The sequence below is a fragment of the Mesoplodon densirostris genome, chromosome 1, assembly GCF_025265405.1.
Source record: "Mesoplodon densirostris isolate mMesDen1 chromosome 1, mMesDen1 primary haplotype, whole genome shotgun sequence".
NCBI classification, from domain to species: Eukaryota; Metazoa; Chordata; class Mammalia; order Artiodactyla; family Ziphiidae; genus Mesoplodon; species Mesoplodon densirostris.
In genome coordinates this window covers 66,307,466-66,326,325 of record NC_082661.1, presented here as the reverse complement: position 1 = coordinate 66,326,325, position 18,860 = coordinate 66,307,466, and positions in this window count along the sequence as shown.

Below are 18,860 nucleotides of genomic sequence, written 5' to 3'. Positions count from 1 at the left end.
GCTGTAACAGAATACCATAGACTGGCATGCTTATGAACAACATTTCTCACAGTTCTGGGAGGTAGGCATCCAAGATCAAGCAGCCAGCAGATTCAGTGTTTGGTGAGAGCCCCTTACTTCCTTGTTGCAGTCTGCCAACTTCTCTTTTTACTGAATCCGCATGTGGTGGAGAGCAGAGCAAGGTGGCAAGCTCTCTCATGACTCTTAGGAGGGTACTAATCCCATGATGGGGTCCCCACCCTCATGACCTCATCTAACCCTAATCACCTCCCAAAGGCCCCACCTCACAATACCATTGCATTGGAGGACAGGGCTTCAACATATGAATTTGGGGAGACAAAACATTCTGTCCGTTACAGTGGGGAAACTGGAGAGGTCAGAATTTTGGATAAAATAGCCAGACCCTCATGTGTACCTGTGTGTGTGCATGCACACACATGTGCAGTACTGCCCAGTAAGAAACATCCACCTCCAATACTTGACTGTACCTCAAGTCTGGCAGCCTGAGAGGGGCCAGGACAGGAATTATTATCACAATTTCAGGAAAGAGTAAACAGAGGCTGACTTAGGTAGAGGAAGCTGTCCAAAGTCTCCCAGATACAGGTGATACTTCAGATATGGCTCCTCCCCTTTTCCCAGTGCAGACAAATTGGCAAGGTGAGTGAGCCTTGCTGTCCTAACCTGGAAAGTGGGGAGAAGGGAAAGAGGAGGAAATAAATAAGTCAACATGTTTTATCACATATTTGCTGTAGCACAGAGCACAACCCCAGGTTCCAAGAACACAGTGGTGAATAGGACAGATGGCAGCCTTGCCCACCTGGAGCTTACACTCAGTGGAAAATGCATGTAAACTGCTTGTACTGTGAGCATATAATTAATTTCCAATAAATGTTACCTATTGAAGGAAGGTCAAGAGGTCAACAAAAGCACAACTTAATTGTTTCCTCTAATTATATTCCCTCTCCCAGTCTTGATTTCTTCTTCCTATTAATGAGCTAGAATCACATTAGATTTACATTTAGGGCAATGACAGGAATATAAAGTAATGGCAGAGGCTAATACAGTCAGCATATGAATATCTTTGTATTTGAGTTTATTGCAGGGCCATGCAAGAAGACTGGTGACTTGTGCCCCCCACCCAAAAAAAAAAAAAAAACCCAAACTCCCTGAAGGGTTTCAGCAAAGCATTTTTAAAGGCAAGGTAAGGGAGTGGTGAGGTTGGCTGTTGCAAACTTCTTGGTTCAGCAATCCTTTGTCCACGTAGGTCAGGTCACAATGTTCCTGTAAACCTAACAAAACAAATACTATTCTCTGTTCTGCAACTTTTTACTTCTATATGAATGGAAAAGTGTTACACTCTGAAAGTCCAGAGCCTGGAGAATAGGCTATTCTGTATATTTCAGGCTCTAGGCAACATTCTTAACTCTAAGCAAAAGCGATGGCATACAAAGGTTAAAGGTATAAGAAACAGATGTAATATGAAGTCAGATTTGTTCTCGCCTGTTACAAGAGAAATTAAGTGGTTGGCCTCAAGTCACAGAGCAAATGAGTGGCAGAGACCAGCTCCCCACCCAGGCAAGTTTAACTCAGAAGCTCTGGGACCATTTCACCTTTGCCTGCTTCCTTGGAAACAGTCCAACCTACAACCCCAAATGTGAGTCTTGTTTGTTTGTTTGTTTTGGAGATTTACATAGATAAGCCCATTTCTGTAGAGGCCACATCTGGGCTCATCCAAAATTTCCTGGAAAACTAGGAGAAAAAAATCATTTTTAAGTTCAAGCAGCATCCTGGCACTGGGAAGTGTTTGCAAAGAAAGGGCTCTTTGTCCCTGGTGTTGCACCATGGCCATAATCTCATTTTCAGCTAATCAGTTCATATACAGTAAAAAGCCTAATGTGATTTCTCATTAGCAGAGGGCCATAAAGAAGCCAGTTCCGAGGCTACACTAAATCCCAAAATGGCTGGCACCTCTCAAACGGCGATTATCAAATTGGCTGGCATTAATCATTTTTAATGACCAATTTGTGGGTTTTTTTACTTTAAAAAAATGGGTGGGAGGGGGCCTTGTCTGATTACTGGTATAAAAGAAAACAGGCAGGTTTAGTAAAATCTCATTTAAAAAAAAAAGTGGGAGAGAACTAAGTAGGGGGAAGGGATAGAAAAAAAAGAGAAGCCTGAATCACCTTTGTCAGGTATTTAGCTGTGACCAGCAAAACAGACCATCAAGAGGATGCCTTTCAGCAGAGGCCTTCAGTGGGGGCCATCAATGGCCCCTTTATTTGTGAACGATGGATTATTTTAAATAAATTACAGAGCACTTTCGCTGAATAAACAGCGTCTCAGTGGCTGTGGTGTGCTGTACATGCTTAATTGCGCCACAGAAAACCCTAAAAGACTCTTGAGCCTGGGGCCGGGCTTTGAGTTTGCTGATAGGACCTGAGTCCTCAGGTGGGGCCCAGATGGTTTGGGGCTGAAAGGCAGTGCCCTAGAGAAGAAAACAGTGAGCCTAATCGGGAATATATACTTATAATATTTCGGAAAACCACAGGGATGGAGGGTGCCCAAAACTGCACAAGGAGGCCTCAGAAGTGAGCCATCTGCGTGTCATTTTTATTTGCCTTTGATATGTTAAATGCCCCCGATGTTTATGGCGTGGAAGCCCACTCAAACATTGCAAAGATTCCTTGGCCGAAGCAAAAGGTCTCTCTTCCTCCTTTGCTCCCCTCCCCCAACACACACAACACCCCCTCTCCCTCCATAAACCCTGTTACTGTCCTTTATTTGACCAAAAGTTCTACCAAGAGAATCGCACCTAAAGAGAGATTTTTAGATCCTTTTAAGAATCACAGCACAATCTGACCTTGTTTTAGAAACAGGTTAAAGTGATTTATTATGTGAGGACCCAGAGTGACTACAGGCAGGAGTCAGGCTAATGCTGGAAGCAGGAAAGGGCATTGAGCCCTTCCCAAGGAACCCAGCCTCAGGCAGGGAGCCTGAATAAAAGAGATGGTGAAGAGCTCAAGGCACAAGAAAATCAAGTGAGGAGAACACGTACGGCTCTGTTTTGTGGGAGGCATGGGGTATTAATTTTGACAGCCGGTATTACAGAAAGTAAAATGACTGTCATTTGCTAATATCCCTCAAATTGAATTGCAACAAGCAAGCAGCTACCGGTCGCCTTGATGAACTGCAATCAAGGAAAAAAAGAAAAAAGAAGAAAAAGGATATAGTCAAGCCTCACAAAAATCATAGAATCAGGCTTTCTCTTGAGAATTGCAACACATACAACTTTAATAAGGGACTTACCACCCTCCCCCAAACGAAGCTGTGAAATACTTCCCCAAAGGTGACACAATTAATTGCATTTGCAGTTAACATAATTAAAGTGTAGCTGAAACACTGGCCTGCACCTAATAAATCTCAAACGTTAAGAGGTATAATCAGGTTGATAGATCATGGGGTTGCACCACATGAGAAAGGATATAAAAGTCCAAGATCATGGGAAAGGATGAGGCATTAATGAGGGATAAAAAGGGAGCCCAGTAACCTTAATTTAGATATCACAATTACTTTGAGACCTCTCCTTATCATTTAATTTTGCATAGAGCTGTACAGACTGCTTAAAGATGTTCATTTTGAACTTGTTAACTCACTCCCCCAGAAGATGGTCTGCCTCAAACTCAGTATGTCAGTTGAGAGTCCCTAATCTTTGTTCCATATATCAGTAAGACTGAGTTAGTTAATAATGATGCCTATACTCAAAGAACTTATAATAAGGTGGGGAAGTAGGCCATATACAAAAGAAAAATCAATTCTTCCAAAAAGGTGCCAGGTAGAAACTGTAAAATCTATGAAATGGTTATAAGCTTGGACAAGTTACTTAAATACTCTGAGAATTAGGTTCCTCATATACAAATGAAGAGAACACTACCCAATTCAACATTCAAAATGTTGTTTTGAGGATTAACAAAACAGTGTGTTTGGTGACTGACACACAAGTCTTTATTCAGAGCTGAGGGGACTGAGAGATGGTGTGGCAACAACAGCCTACTTCCAGATCATAGAAGACCTTAAAGGCTGAACCGTGGCCTCTTCTCTGAGAGCAAAGAGGAGCCAGGCATGGATTTTGAATTTGGCAGTGAGTGGTATTACCAAAACTGGTATTATTACAGGAATTGGTCCCTTAATGAAAAGAAAAAAAGAATGTGAAGCAGGAGCAGAGATATAGGTGTTTTATTGCAATTGTGTAGGCATGAATGCAGAACTGGACAGGGCATTTACAATTTGATTAAAAATGAGAGAACAGGAAGCAAGTGAAGGCAATGGACAGGGGAAAGTCAAATCTGAATTTGAAATATGATGCCTGGGGCTTTGGGAAAACTCATTCATTCACTCATTTATTGATCAAACTAAATTTAATGAGCAACTGTTATTGCCAGATACTGTGCTAGAGAAAAACAAATAGCCTGACAGTCATGCAAATAAATAAATGCAACATGTGTCTTATAATTTGTATATATAACTGCACACAAAGAGAATATGGATGTGGACATATTGAACTCTAGAAAGTAAGGAAAAAACCCCCAGAGGTAAGGTGATATTGGAGCTGAATCTAAAAGATTCCCTAGATAGAAAAGAAAGGAACAGCATCCAAGCAGAAGGAATAGCATATACAAGAACATGGAGACATGAACTTGAATGTTGTATTTGAGAAATGTGGAGAAGTTCAGTATAGTTGGATTTTAATTTGTATGAACAGAAAAATGAAGCTGGAGAGGTCGGTGATGGTCAAATCATGAAGGTTTTTATGCACCATGACAAAGAGTGTAAATTTTATCCCTTAGACCACAAGAAAGCCAATAAAGGCTTTCAGTGTTCTAAGCAGAAACAGGGCCTTCAGACTGAGAACTAATATCAAAAGAAAGATGTTAATTTTGATTTCAAGCATGTTGAACTGAAGGAGACATCCAAGTCATCCACATGGAAATGTTCGGTATGTAGTTATGGAAATAACTCTAGTCTGTGGGGAAGTAGCCAGGTTGAAAGATGAATTTTGAAGTTGCTGCATGAAGGTGACTGGTGAGGATTTTAAAACGGCTAAGCTATCTGGGGGAAGGTACAGAGAGAGAAAAGAAGAGGATCTTGAACTGAATTGTGTAAACTGCATACTCAAGAAGAAGGAAGGCAAGCTAGACAACAAAGGTAGAAGGAAAACCGGCACACTGGAGTGGGAAAGAAGCCCAGGAGGAGAGGAAATCGGCAGGTTTACGATAATCAAAGGAGAAAGACAAGGACTAATAAAGGAGCTGAAACAACCTAAAGTTGGACAGAGTCTGCAGGATGCTGAGCTTGGCAAAGGGCCCAAGACAGCAAGAAACACAGCCCATCAAGTAGAGAAAACACTCCTTCCTTTAAGAAACGTAATATTTCACCTGGAAAAGCAAGGTTAATCCTCTTTTTAAAATAGCAAATAATAAAAGACAAGATATGACTCACTCTATAGTGTGTAGTGCCTTGCTAAGCGCTGCAGAAAATCTGAAGAGGGCAGGTTTTAATATCAGGAAGTTCAGGGATGAGTTTGTCTTGCCTTGGCCTTAAAGGACAAGAAAGCACTGGCTGGGGAAACAAGATTACAATAGGCCATTCTAGCAGAAGGAAATTCCTGAGCCAAGGCCAAGACTCAGGAATGACTGTGGTGTTTTGACAGGACAGCTAGGGGTCCAAACTATCAGGTAGAGAATCTGAATTTGGAAAAAGTAGGAAATAAGATAGGATAGGTTGGAATGGGCTAGAATATGAAGAACCTTGAAAGTCAGGTAGTGACATTTGTGTTTGTTAACCCAACCTTCAGTGGAAGCAGGCAGATGAGCACCATCTTTCATTCCATTCAGTTCTGAGCCTGCTCAGAGGCATCCATCCATTCATTTATTAACTCATTCTTTCAGTAAGTGAGGAGCTGGATGCCACAGCTAAGAAGACCAGCAAGGCTCAAGAAATCAAAAGTCACCCCATAATTTGAGTGCCAGTCCAGGATGCTTTCTCTACATCTCTCCTCTTTCTTTTCTGAGTTCTCAACAGACTCTCCTTTAATAATCCCTTCATGGCAATCTTGGCTTTTTGTAGCATACACCTCAAAACTCTCCCAACCTCTATCCCACTTCCACATTTTTAGGTATTTGTTACCCACTTCCACATGTTTAGGTATTTGTTACAGCAGCACCCACTTCTTGGTACCAGTTACTGTCTTAGTCAGCTCAGGTATAACAAACACTATGGACTGTGTGTCTTAAAAGAAAGAAAGAAAGAAAAAAAAAAAGCATTCATTTCTCATAGTTCTGGAGGCTGAGAAGTCCAAGATCAAGGTGCTGACAGCTTTAGTGCTTGGTGAGGGCTCTCTTCCTGGCTTGTGCACAGCCACCTTCCTGCTGTGTGTTCACATGGACTTTTCCTGGTGTGTGTACATAGAGAGAATCTCTCTGTCTTCCCTTTCATTTGAGGCAATAATCCCACTGAGAGGGTCTTATTCTCATAACCTCATCTAAACCTAATTACTGCCTAAAGACCCCACCTCAAACTGCTGTCACATTGGCAGTTAGGGCTTCAACATAGAAATTTGAAAGGGACACAAACATTTAGTCCATAACATCTTATGTCTTGTTTCACTGAGAAAATAGAAATAAAAAAGAGCTTCCAAACACCCTGACCAGATCCACCAATCTGCTAGCATAGATACCCAAATATTTTGTCTCCTCCACTGTTTGTAAGAAGGACCTGATCATGCTCCTGGCTAGACTTAAGCTAAACTTAGGACAACCCCAAAGGGCTCTGGTTGTCCTGGAACATTTCCTCCAGGAGGTAAGATAGGAAGGATGGGAGGATTTGTCAGTAGAGGGGAGAGAGTACACAGTCATTTGGACATGCTGATCTTGTTTGGGGAGCTCTTTGGGATCCTTTTGACTGGAGTGTGCCTGGGTAGACAAACAAGTCTTTGTTGTGGAGGGTTAAAGTATTTCCTTGCAAAATGGCAAATGTACCAGCATTGTAGTCAAACTCCCTTCGTTTTAAACTTCAACTCTGCTACTTACCAGCTGGCTACTTTAGCAGAATTTTTTTCACATTAGAGAATGAGAGCCTTGTTTACTCTGATTCCTTTATTCCCAGTGCTCAGCACAAATAGCACCTGGAAATATAACAATAGTGTTTAAAACACAGAATCTAAAGTCACACGGCAGGTTGGACTCCTAATGTCACCCTTTACCTAGCAGTGTGACCTAAGGCCAACTATTAGCTTGTCTAAGCTTTGATTTCCTCATCCACAATATCAGTCTAATAATAGTACATCCCTTATCTAATTGAAGGATAAAATTAGAGAATACATATAAGACATTACACAGCACCTAACTCATAGTAGGTACTCAACAAATGCTAGTTATTGATATGATATTTTATTTTAGGGCACTATAATTGTATTTTTTTCACCAAGCAGTCGTCTATTTCTTTCCTGTAACACAGTTTCTATAAGCCCTACCTCTATGAATTTTGAGGACAAATATTTTCTATGTAGATAAGCTGAGTTTGTCACATAATAGGTTCTTTTTTGTCCTGTTTCTCCTACCATGTTCTGCAACTTATCCAAAGAGCAGCAGCTAAAATCAGCCAGGTGTGGGTGGCAGGCCCTTGTTTTTAGCCCCTCCATGAAAAACAAATTTCTCCATCTCTCCTTTAAGAGGGTTCCTGCTGTTCTTGCCCTTGCTTTCTTCCTTTCCTTTACTGCCTTGTCTGAGCACTAGGCCTCGGGTGGGGGGCTTGCCTTCAACTCCACTCCAAGCTCTAAGATTACTGTTTTCATTTCCCCGACTGCTTGGTGACCGCGATGTGGCCCTCAGGGTGAGAGAGCCCAGGAGAGGGTGTGACCAGCGGGGATTCCATTAAAATACAGAGCAGTCATGCAGGCCTGGCTGTTTGGCTCCTTCCCGCCTGCTCTCGCCACCCCGCCCCCAAATATGATCATAACAGCACAGAGCTATAAAGTTGCTTTTCATAGCATGCATTGCCCGGCTCCCTAACAAAGTTCTGACTGTCAAGAAGAAAAGGAGGACATTGTAAGGAGGGGATTAAGGGCAGGAGTGGTGAAGAGAGGTAGTGTGGTATGGTGGAAAGATCCCCAATCCATGAAGCAAGACCCTATGATTCTTGCTGAATTCTGCAGCCAGCTGACTCTCTAATTTGAAGCAAGTCTCTCCTTCTTGGATCTCAGTCTCTCCATTTGTAAAATGAGGGTCTAGGTTGAGATTGTTTTAGTGTCCTTTCCAGCCTCTGAATGCTGGAAAAATGTTGCTTGACACCAAGCAGAACAGGAGGATGTGATGTCTGCTTGTGTCACGACCTGCTACTCAGAAATACTTTAGCTTTTAACAAGCCCTGGGGTTTGGGGTTTAGAATGGTAACACCAAGCTATGGATTTTGAGCCGCAGACATCTGGGTCATTTTGATCTGCCTTAGTTGTCACTGAAACACTCAGATTGTTTGGAGGCTTATTCATGGCACAGCACCAGCCCCTTGAAGATATTAGTAAGCATCTTCTAACATGTACTAAATACTTAATGACTGTTTATTGAATTAATGAATGAGCACATGGAGCAGGCTGGAAATAGGTTCTTTTTCTTCAATCATTATTCATTCATTTATTAATCATTATTTATTGAGTGATTATTGTGTGCCAGAACCTGGACATACACACTAGACAACAAACAAGACCAAGACCCTGCCCTCATGGAGTCCACATTCTAATAGGAAGACTATATATGAAAATATATGAATGAAAAAATAATTGCTTGTTGGATGGTGGTAAGTGCCTGAGGAAAAATAAAGGATGGTAAGGGTAGAAGTGTAATTAGGGGAGGACTCCAGGTAGAAATAGTATCAAGTACAAAGTCCCTGAGGCAGGAGTCGGCCTGGTGCATTTAAGAAATAGCATGGAGGTCTGTGTGGTTGGAGCTCAGTGAGCAAGGTAGAGATGCATAGGTGATGATGTCAGAGGGTTGGTGGTGGGTAGAGATCATGGTGAGGACTTGAACTTTAATGAAGGCTGGCATCCAGGGGGTGGGTTTGGAGCCAAGAAGAGACAGGATGTGGTATATTTTAAAAGGCAAATCTTGGCTATAAGAATTGGCCAAAGTGAGAGAATAGTATCAGTGGGGAAATCAACGAGGAGGCTACTGAAATAATCCAGGAAAGAAATGATATTGAGTTAGACCATCATAGTGAGGTAGAAGTAGTAAGAAGGGTTCAGATTTAGAGCATATTTTGAAGACTGAACTAGTTCAATTGGCATCTATCCTGTACTACCACCTCTTTGATGATTGGTAACTTCCTTCTCCAACTATATCATAAGTTTCTTGAAGACAAGTGTTCTGTGTCATATTTCCGTGTAGCTATCAAATTCTTGGTCTATTTGTTAAACAACATGTAGATGCCCAATAAACCTCTGTTCATTCAACTCAGTTTAATCAACATTTATTAAGCATCAAGCTCCAACCTCATCTCCCAGCCCCACAAGCCAGCATCACAGTTACTCAAGCCAAGTGGTTTCTATTTCCATATCTTTGGAAGAAGGAACTGAGGTGAAACATAGGGTTAAAGAAATATTTGTTCCCTTTTTTAATGATGGAGAAGAGATAAATATGTTTAAATACCGGTAGGAAGTAGCTGTTAAAAAGAGGAGATGTTGAAGAGAAGGAAAAAGTGAAAGAGAAAATTCCTGAGAGAGCCAGAAAAGCTGGATGATAAAACTTTAAAGAGGAGGAAGGGCAAGGATGCATGCTGGTTTAGAGGTTTCATGATAGAAAATGAAGAAAGTTCTCTGATGATTGTTTTTTATGTGCTGGGCATGAACATAGAGATTGAGGTTTGAGAAGAGAGGAGAATATTTGAACTATCTCCTGGAGAAAAGACAAGAAATTTGAAAAGTGAAGCAGCATCTAGTCGCTGGGTGTCATTAAGGCATCTGTTGAAGTCAATGTGCGTTCATTTATAGTCACCTTGATCTATAGGATAGAATTGATTTGACCTTGACAGAGTGTCAGCAGCCAGGCTAGGAGCAGAGACAGAGCAGATGATTGGAATCACCCAGGGTTAGTTTGTGATGTGTGTGTGACAAAACTAGAGTTGAGTCATGACGTAAAGTTAAAAGAGTTGTTGAAGTGAAGAAAAGTGGAGTCTGTGTACATAGAGAGGAGAGCAAAGACAAGAGCAGCAGATTGTACAAGGCAAAGAAGAGGGTCGATGAATTAGAGGGCCCAACTGAAGAACCAGAAAGTTGAGGGTAAGTGAGTGAGGAAATTGGAAGCAGGGGAGGACTGTGGTCAGAGAGTGGTAAGTGTGAATTTTATGACTTCCAAGGTGGAGCCATTCCAGAAAATGACCAAGTCTGGGGTGTAACCACAAAATTGGGAGAATGAAGAGACTTGGAAGTGAGAAGGACAAGGAACAGCAGAACAAGGTGTTGAACTGTTCACATGTGAATTCAGAAGAGCTCCCAAAAATGCTTGGGAAGTGGAGGATATGGAGACAGAAGCCAACACGTGTGATGAGTGGAGGGGTCTGTCCTGGAAATGAGCCCATAGCCCTTAGATGGGAGGACCAAAGAGGGTACCAGTGAATCAGAAGGGGCACCAAGGGAGCAGACATCATGTTTACAAATGCCTGGTTCAGCCTGCCTGGTAGAAAGGGGATTGTGCAACCCTGGACCCTGTGAGGAGCCACAGTTTGGAGGAAGAGGTAGTGGAGACCTATGAGGACCTGATTCATGCGTGGACTCATAGGCATCCCTTAATCAGGATCAGGCCATGGGAAATAAGATGCTTGGGAGTCACCTACATCGCCAACCAAAATCTTTTACTGGTCTCCAGACCACAAGGGTCTAGTAGGGGAAAGTTTAAATGTCAAATGTAGTTATAAAGCCACCAGTTTATAATCTGAATATAACTTTGACAGTTGGACTAAGTGGAGAGACATTGTCAGATTTTGTGTCTCATGTATGAAATGATCAGGGGTCAGTGAGCTGGTAAACATCGCTGTAGTCACTATACTGGGAATTCAACAAGAAAGGCCTCAAGAGACATGAGGGTGAACTGGAGAAGATGGGGAGGATTCTGAAGAGGATGGGGTCAATCTGAGTCTTGAAGGACCCCCAGGCTGTGCAGAGATGAAGGGAAAGAAGGAGAGATTCCGGACAGAGGGAATGCTTAAACATACGTGGCTGGGCAGGAGCTATCACTTGAGAACAGTATTTCTTAGAGGATGTAATGGAGTTCCCAGACATTCTGCTTGGCTTTGAGTCTCATATAATCTCATAGAAATCTCAAGGTTGAGCTGAGAGCTTTGAGGACTAATCTGTATAAGGAGTTTGGAGTAGGTTGTAAGGAATGGGAAGTCATAAGGCGTTTTTGAGCAGATGTGTAATAATATCAGAGTTGTTCTTCTGGGAAACATTGCCTAGCAGAAGCAGGTGAGAGGGACACAGGGAAAGAATTTCAACAAGCAGACCATTTATAAGGCCACTCTGGTTGTCCCAGAGAGAGGCACAGAAGCCTAAGTGGGAAAGGGACTGATGAGAATGAGGAGAAGAGAGCAGACACCAGAGATTTTTACAGAGGTAGACACAACAGGTTTTGAAAGCCAAGATAAATATGAGTGGTGACTGCGAAGCCTGCTTACTGCATTATTGGTCAAATATCAGAGCCATGTTCAGAGACTCTAAGAGATTTGGGTCAACACAGAGATTTCTGACTCCAGCTCAAACCGAGTCAGCTGTTTACATCTTAAAAGAAGAAAATCAGACACCAAAAAGGGAAATTAACCTTTCACTCACAGAAGCCATAAACAGAATCCAAATGTGGCAGAGAATGAAACCACTGGCCATGTGTTAAAAAGAAACATGATATCATTGGCTAACAGAGACAAGACCCAACCAGGAAACAGACTCTGGTATTAAAATTCTAGCACACGGGACTTTTGGAAAATAAAATATAGACACAGAGGGATAAAAAGACTCTATCTCAAGAGATGAGGGCTGGAGAGAGACAATCTATCGAGCCACAGTCAAGAAGGCAGACGGGATAGAAGTGACCAAAACTGGGAAACAGCCACCAGAAGAAAGGTTATTGGCCATCAATGAGCAATGACACAAGAGAGATTCAAAATTGCTGCTTCAGATAGAAGCAGGAAAAACAAGAATACGATTAGTCAGGGAGTATCATTTTCTTGATGTGAGACCAGGCTCCCAGACAGTTCCTGGGGTGCTGCTGCCTCGACTCTGCTCTGCCCAGGAAGCTCTGAGCTACGCCAGGCACACAGGGGACAAGTGATAGAAATTGCCTGTGAACTTCAGATTCCTCATCTGTATAATGAGGACTGTCATTTCCATTTCATGGAACTGGAAATGAAGGCAGACAAGACATGTGAGGACTAAAACCCCTGTCCAAATTGACTCCATTTTCTAACTGATTGAAAACAATGAGAATGAGAGTGATACCCATTTGATATTTCAGACATCACAGCTGTCAAGTGACCTTTTTATCCATGAAGGACCACTTTACGGGTCATATAAATGTAGAGCCAGAGGAACATGAAGGAGGAAGATACTCAGTGGGCTGCTGCCAGGGGTGTGTCTGTTGCCTCTACAAATTGCTTCTCCTCTTGGCAGGGCACAGGTTTCTTGAGGGCAAGGACTGTGTCTTCTTTTTCTTTACATCTCAAATAACACCTAGAACAATGCCAGGCGCAAAATAGACACTAAATATTTGTTAAATGGATGAATGTCTATTCCATTTTTCCAGTAAACTCCACTGAGTTAGGAACCCGTGCCCATCCTCAGCATCTAGGAGGATGCCTAACCTAGGATGGAGACCCTCAATGGGTGTTCTTTCAATACATAAACGAGTAGAACTTGACATTAGTTAGGACTGCATGTGTTCATATCTGAAAGGCTCTTCTGACCTCTTTGTCATGGTTAGAATAGACACAACACCATGTGACACAAATTTAGGTATATATTTATATATCTATCCAATATCTAAGCATATTGTACATGCATCAACACATGTGCACACATAGATGGCCATTATCCCCCAAACATGAAGATCAATGGCATCTTTATCCATTAACTTTACTTTACCACCATTTGAATTATAGAAATAGTGAAGTTCCAGACAATCAGATGATAAATGAATGAATAGCTGTTTTTCTACATGGCAGGCTCCATGCTAAGTGTCAAACTCTACTATGGGATATTTACAACAAGCTTGTGGAGTATAGATATATATAATTATTATCCCCATTTTATAGATGAAGAATTTGAGGCTCAGAGGAGTTAAGTAATTTGCCTAGAGTCACACAGCCCAACCATTGACCTATATTCTGTAATACTTCTTCACATGGTATTAGAAAACCACTTTAGAATAGCACTTTCTACCCTTCTCCTTTCAGAGAAGGAAGACACAACAGACACCTTTTTTTGGCTCCATCCTTTTTTCTTTGCTTCCCTGAGGCTCCACCCCACCCCCTTAGTTTGTAGTTGTCCCAGCAATTCTGTGCACAGAGACCTAGAAGCTTTTGAGACACAACAGACTGTGCCTGAACTGGCTTGTAGCCAGAGGAGAGGAAGCTACAGGTAGGATCCTATTTCAACCATCAGCCATGCAAATAAGCTGATCCTGGCCGCAGATCATGAACTGCTCACCAGTCGTTTCCTTAATGACTTGCTAAATTTCCTTGCATCCTCCCAGAAAGTCACACTCTTTCAAGGTCTTGTGGCTCCATCCCACCGCCCACACTGATAGCACCAGGATTCCTGAGCTGAAGCCAAATCCCAGTTCTCAGCCCTTGGTGAGCAGACTTCCATGTCTCCAAAGTAACTGAGGCACCCAGGGTCACACAGAGGCCTTAGCCAGACCTAGAGCTGGAGGCCAGGACCCCTCTGGAAGGGGCCTTGGAGGGGCTGCAGTGACTGGAGCCCAGTGTATCTCTTTCAAAGCAGATGTCAACTGAAAAACCTAAAAGTTGAGAATTGTGTTTTGTTCAGCGGACAAAACTGAGGGCTTAAGCCTGGAAGACAGCCTCTCAGATAGCTCTGAGGGACTGCTCCAAAGAAGTAAGGGAGGAGCCAGGATATATAGGAGTTTGCAACAAAAATCAGGTAGTGAAACATCAAAAGATGACTGTTAATTAAAGAAATCTAGACATCTCAGGTTAATGAATTTAGTGCTTTTCTGTGTGTGTATGGAGAGATGCAAGAAACTGGGTTCATTGAAATCATTCCTTTGTTATGCACCTTAACTATCTAGGGCCAGTATACTGTATTCTCCATCCTGAATCCCCTCAGGGCATGTAGATGGGGGTGACTTCAGTGGCTGATGGCTTGATGGCCACAACATCTTTGTTTACTGATATGGCAGGCAACATTTTTCATCCACACAGAGGAACTTGATTTCAAATGAAATCACCAAATGGAGAAGGCAAATAAGAGCAGAAATGTTGAGGTCGAAGCAGGAGAGAGGGGCCCAGATCTTCTCCTACTCAGTGTGCCCCTATGACCCCACATTACTCCCCAAAGCATTTGACCAAAATCTCTGTAGCTCCTTAGAGTGTAGGTGAAATATTCTGATCTGGTTCACCCATCCCATTTCTTTTAGGGATAAGGAACAAAGTTATAGCAAGGTCAGGGAACATGGTCAATGGGTAACAGTTGTCTAAATGCATTTTACTCACTTCTAAAGAGATCTTGTTTTGCAGCCAGGGGGAATGTCATCATTTAATCTTGCACCAAAGGGGAAATGAGAAGGATATGGTGGACTTTCACTAGAGCATCCTCTGAAAGTAGCCAACATATGACCCTTTCTCTTTTATATAAAAAGTAAAAATTTATGCATGAGATTTTTCTGACAAATAAAATAATGTCTGTCATATAGGTAAACAAAAGATGTCACAGTCATCAGTGACTGTAGCCATTGCCAGTGGTGGGCTGGTGAGCCCTGAGGGAACTCAGGAAGGAAAAGAACACCCGCCCTCTAGCAGCCATCAGACTGCAGCCACCCCTGATGGTGAGCCCTAGGAAACACAGGATATGAAAACACAGGACACAGGCCCCTGATAGCTGAGGTGCATATCAAAGGAATGATTTCAGTGAGCCCAGACTCTTGCATTGAATAAAAATATTACCATGATTCACCATCTACCCATCTTTCCTGAGTCTGGCCTCCCCCACTGTAGGGCACATAGTAGGTGCTCATTCTTTCATCCTTTTAACAAACACTTCTTGTTGGTCATCTTTATTAGGTTAGGTGAACGTTGGATTCACATTGAATATGTAGAGGCAGCCCTGTCATTTCAGGGCTTACATTTTAGCCAGAGACTGACATTAAACAACTAAATAAGTAAGTGATTATTTAACAGCAATTTATAACAAGCACATCGAAAGACAAATACAGGGTACCACAGAGGGAGGGTAACCAAGGAACATTACCACTCCAGCTTTATAAGGTAAGCCAGAGGCTTGACTGAGGAAGACTTGGGAGGCAAGGAGGGACGGAACGATGGATGGAGGGACGAATGTACTGTTTAATATGCTAGGAAAGTCACCTCTTAATCCTTCCTAAAAAAAAAAAATACATGTTAACACTCTTTGTCACAAAGCAACAACTATTCATAGATTTGTGAAATATAAACAAGCCAAGGCTCAACTCCTGAGCTTGCTATTTACACCTTTGGCAAATGACTCCACTGCCGTAAGCTCAGATTCCTTACCTGTAACACAAAGAGGGTAAAAGTGGCTACTGTTCAGGGTTGCTATGGAAATTAAAAGAGAGGATGCTTCTAAAGCACTTAGCACAGCACCATCACATGGTAAACCATCAGTCAAAAGTGGCACCCTTGTTATCATCATCATTAATGTCCAACTGCTTCATATTCAGGTGAGGAAGTAGAAGTTCAGAGCAGTTAAAGATGTGACTCAGTCACTCACTCAGCCACAGGGCTCCCTTAAGCCAATCATCTCTACAGAAAAAGGTGTTTGTGCATATTTTTTCAAATCTCATAATCAGAAATAAAATGCTGATATAAACCAACACTAATACTTTCCTTAGGGTCCAGACATGATCATGTGGAAATTCAGAGTGTGTGAAGTCTAGATTGGGAAGAAAAAAATTTCCCTTTTTTTATATTAACTTACAGGTCTTTCACAGGCAATTCTGTGGACCCAGCACTGTTCTGGAAGCTGAATTGGATACAAAGAAAATGACAAGGGTCTTTCCTCAAAGGTTTTGCCATCTAGTTGAATTTCCCCATAAAAGGCCAGCTACATGGATTCTTTTAGGGTGGAAGAATTAATACTTGACATTCTCAGATATTTCTGGTCACTGCTTTACAGAAAAACCTCTACTTTTGACAAGCTACTCATCTTAGAACTCATCCATACTACTAAAACTGACAAAATAATTTCTGCTTGGATTCTAGAAGCATTGGTAGAATTTAACCTTTAGGATTTCAGGACATTGACCATCACAAGAAAGTAATTCCTCTCAGCTTAATAATAACCTAGTAATAGAAACTAATTATAGGTAGGTCAAGAAACAGGCATGCCGAATAAAATAAACACCTTCATGTTAGCCAGACTTCCTGAGAGTATCACACACTAACGTCTATTCACTGGCCTTTCAAAAAACAGTTCTTCAGCACTTACTAATAATAGCCAACCTTAATGAGGGTTTAGTGTAGCCAGACTCTTATGTAAATGTCATAACATCTCTATGAGGCAGGAACTATTATTATCCCCACCTGTCAGATGATAAAACCGAGTCACAGAGACCTCAAATAATTTCCCCAAGTCTGCACAGCTTGGAAGTGGTAGCATCAGGCTTCTCTTGGGGAGTTTGGTGCCAGAATCCCTGCTTTTAGCCACCATGTTGTATTGCTTCTGAGAAGCAAGCACTCTCTGGATGTTGTGAGAGATGCATACATGAGTAATCAGTAGTCCCTGATCTCAAGGTACTCACAGTGTCCGGACAGAGTCTGACTCACCAAGCATGACAATAGGGGACACAAGTGAGCAAATATGGAGCTCTTACCAAGTGCAAGTCATGAGACCAACTCCTCTCCTCACAATGCCTCAATAATCCCCTCATCACCTCAGTGAGGGGTTATTTTTCCAATAAGGCAAATAATGAGAGTGTGAGAATGGCAGGAATTTAGACATGTCAGATAACCAAACCAAGGTCAAGCAGTTTGTGAATGTTGTGAGAGATGGAGCCAGAATTCATGGTCAACCATCCCTCTTGGAATCACGCATGCTTTCTTTCCACTGCACCCTGGTACCTACTATTTTACAAACCTCACAATGGTCTCAGGCATCTCTAAAGTGCTCTTGGACATAAATGAGACAGTGGCTTGCTCTACCTAGGGAAGACCAGGAAGGCTTCAGAGAGAAAATGGTATAAGAATGGGGCTAGGAAGGAATATTAGGACAGTAAGAGACTGAAGAGTAATATTCCAGACTGAATATAGCATATTCAAAAAAGCACAGAGATGTGAAAAAGTTTGACATGCTCAAGAGCAAGAGCTGGTGCAGGAGAGCTGCAGTGTGGGTTAGAGAGTGGTGGGGAGGGGTAGGCGGTGAGGAGGGAATTGTTGAGGGGGCCAAATATTGAGGGACTTTTCAGGACACCTCACTTAGAGTTTATACTGGAGGCCTATGAGAGCTGATTCGCAGCTGCCCACTGTGTTCAAAGCCTCCGGACAAGAGATATGCATATTTTTATTATTTTGCCATCTTTCATCTAGCTAACTAATTCTACACAGAAAGCATTTTGCAGAATATTTGAAGAGGGCTTTTGTTCAAGCATAAACTTCCAAGGTCCTCAAGGACTTGAACTATGTCATATTACTTTTATAATCCCAATGCCTGCCATTCTGCCTGCATACGATACATGCTTGATGAAAGATTGCTAAAAAAAGTGGTTGGATGGATAGATGGACAGATGGATGGTGGATAGAGGATAGATGGAAGGTGTATGGATGGATGGATGGATGGATGGATGGACCAATAATTGAATTCATTAATGAGCAAATAAGCAAAGTGATAAATTTATGGTAGGAGTGACTTTATGTGTAGACAGAGTTACTGACAATTTACACATTCAATGTCAGCACTAAATATGCCTCTCTACAGAGTCCCTAGTGACTGGAATTCCTGTCACATGGAGCAACGTATTTCATTCTCTAGTAAAAAATATGATTGAAAGTGCAAATACTTTGAAGAATTCTCCAGTGAATTTTGATTGATTGTTGAAAATAAGGACAAGTAGGCATGAATTCACACTAACTTGTAAATGATTTTTCCTGGGTCATTTCCTGACAGGGTGTTGGGATAGGAATGGAAGGCAGAGGATGAAGTCTGAGTTTGTTAACTCTTTCCATTCCTTCAGAAGCTTCAGTTTTCCACCAAGACTTACCTTGCCATTCGAATACTCCCTTTCTTTAAAAAATAGACACCAGCAAAGACCACAAAGAATCTTGTCCTCGTCATACATCCACCACTCGCTAACTTAAACACCCCATTTTACTAATCAGGCCAGCCTCTGACTTTCCCCATAATCCATACCATTGCCTCCTCACTGCCCCATCTTTGTCTTCACATCTTCCTACCGTGTTCCCCCCACCCCATCTGCCCATCCTTCAAAATCCTACCTCATCTTCTCAGCAATCTATCCCTCCTAAAATTCCTACTGTAGTAGGAGCAACACCAAAGCTGGTTTGTTACCTGTTCATTCTTAACTATGTGTCATAGTCTTGGTTCCTTGCTCTAG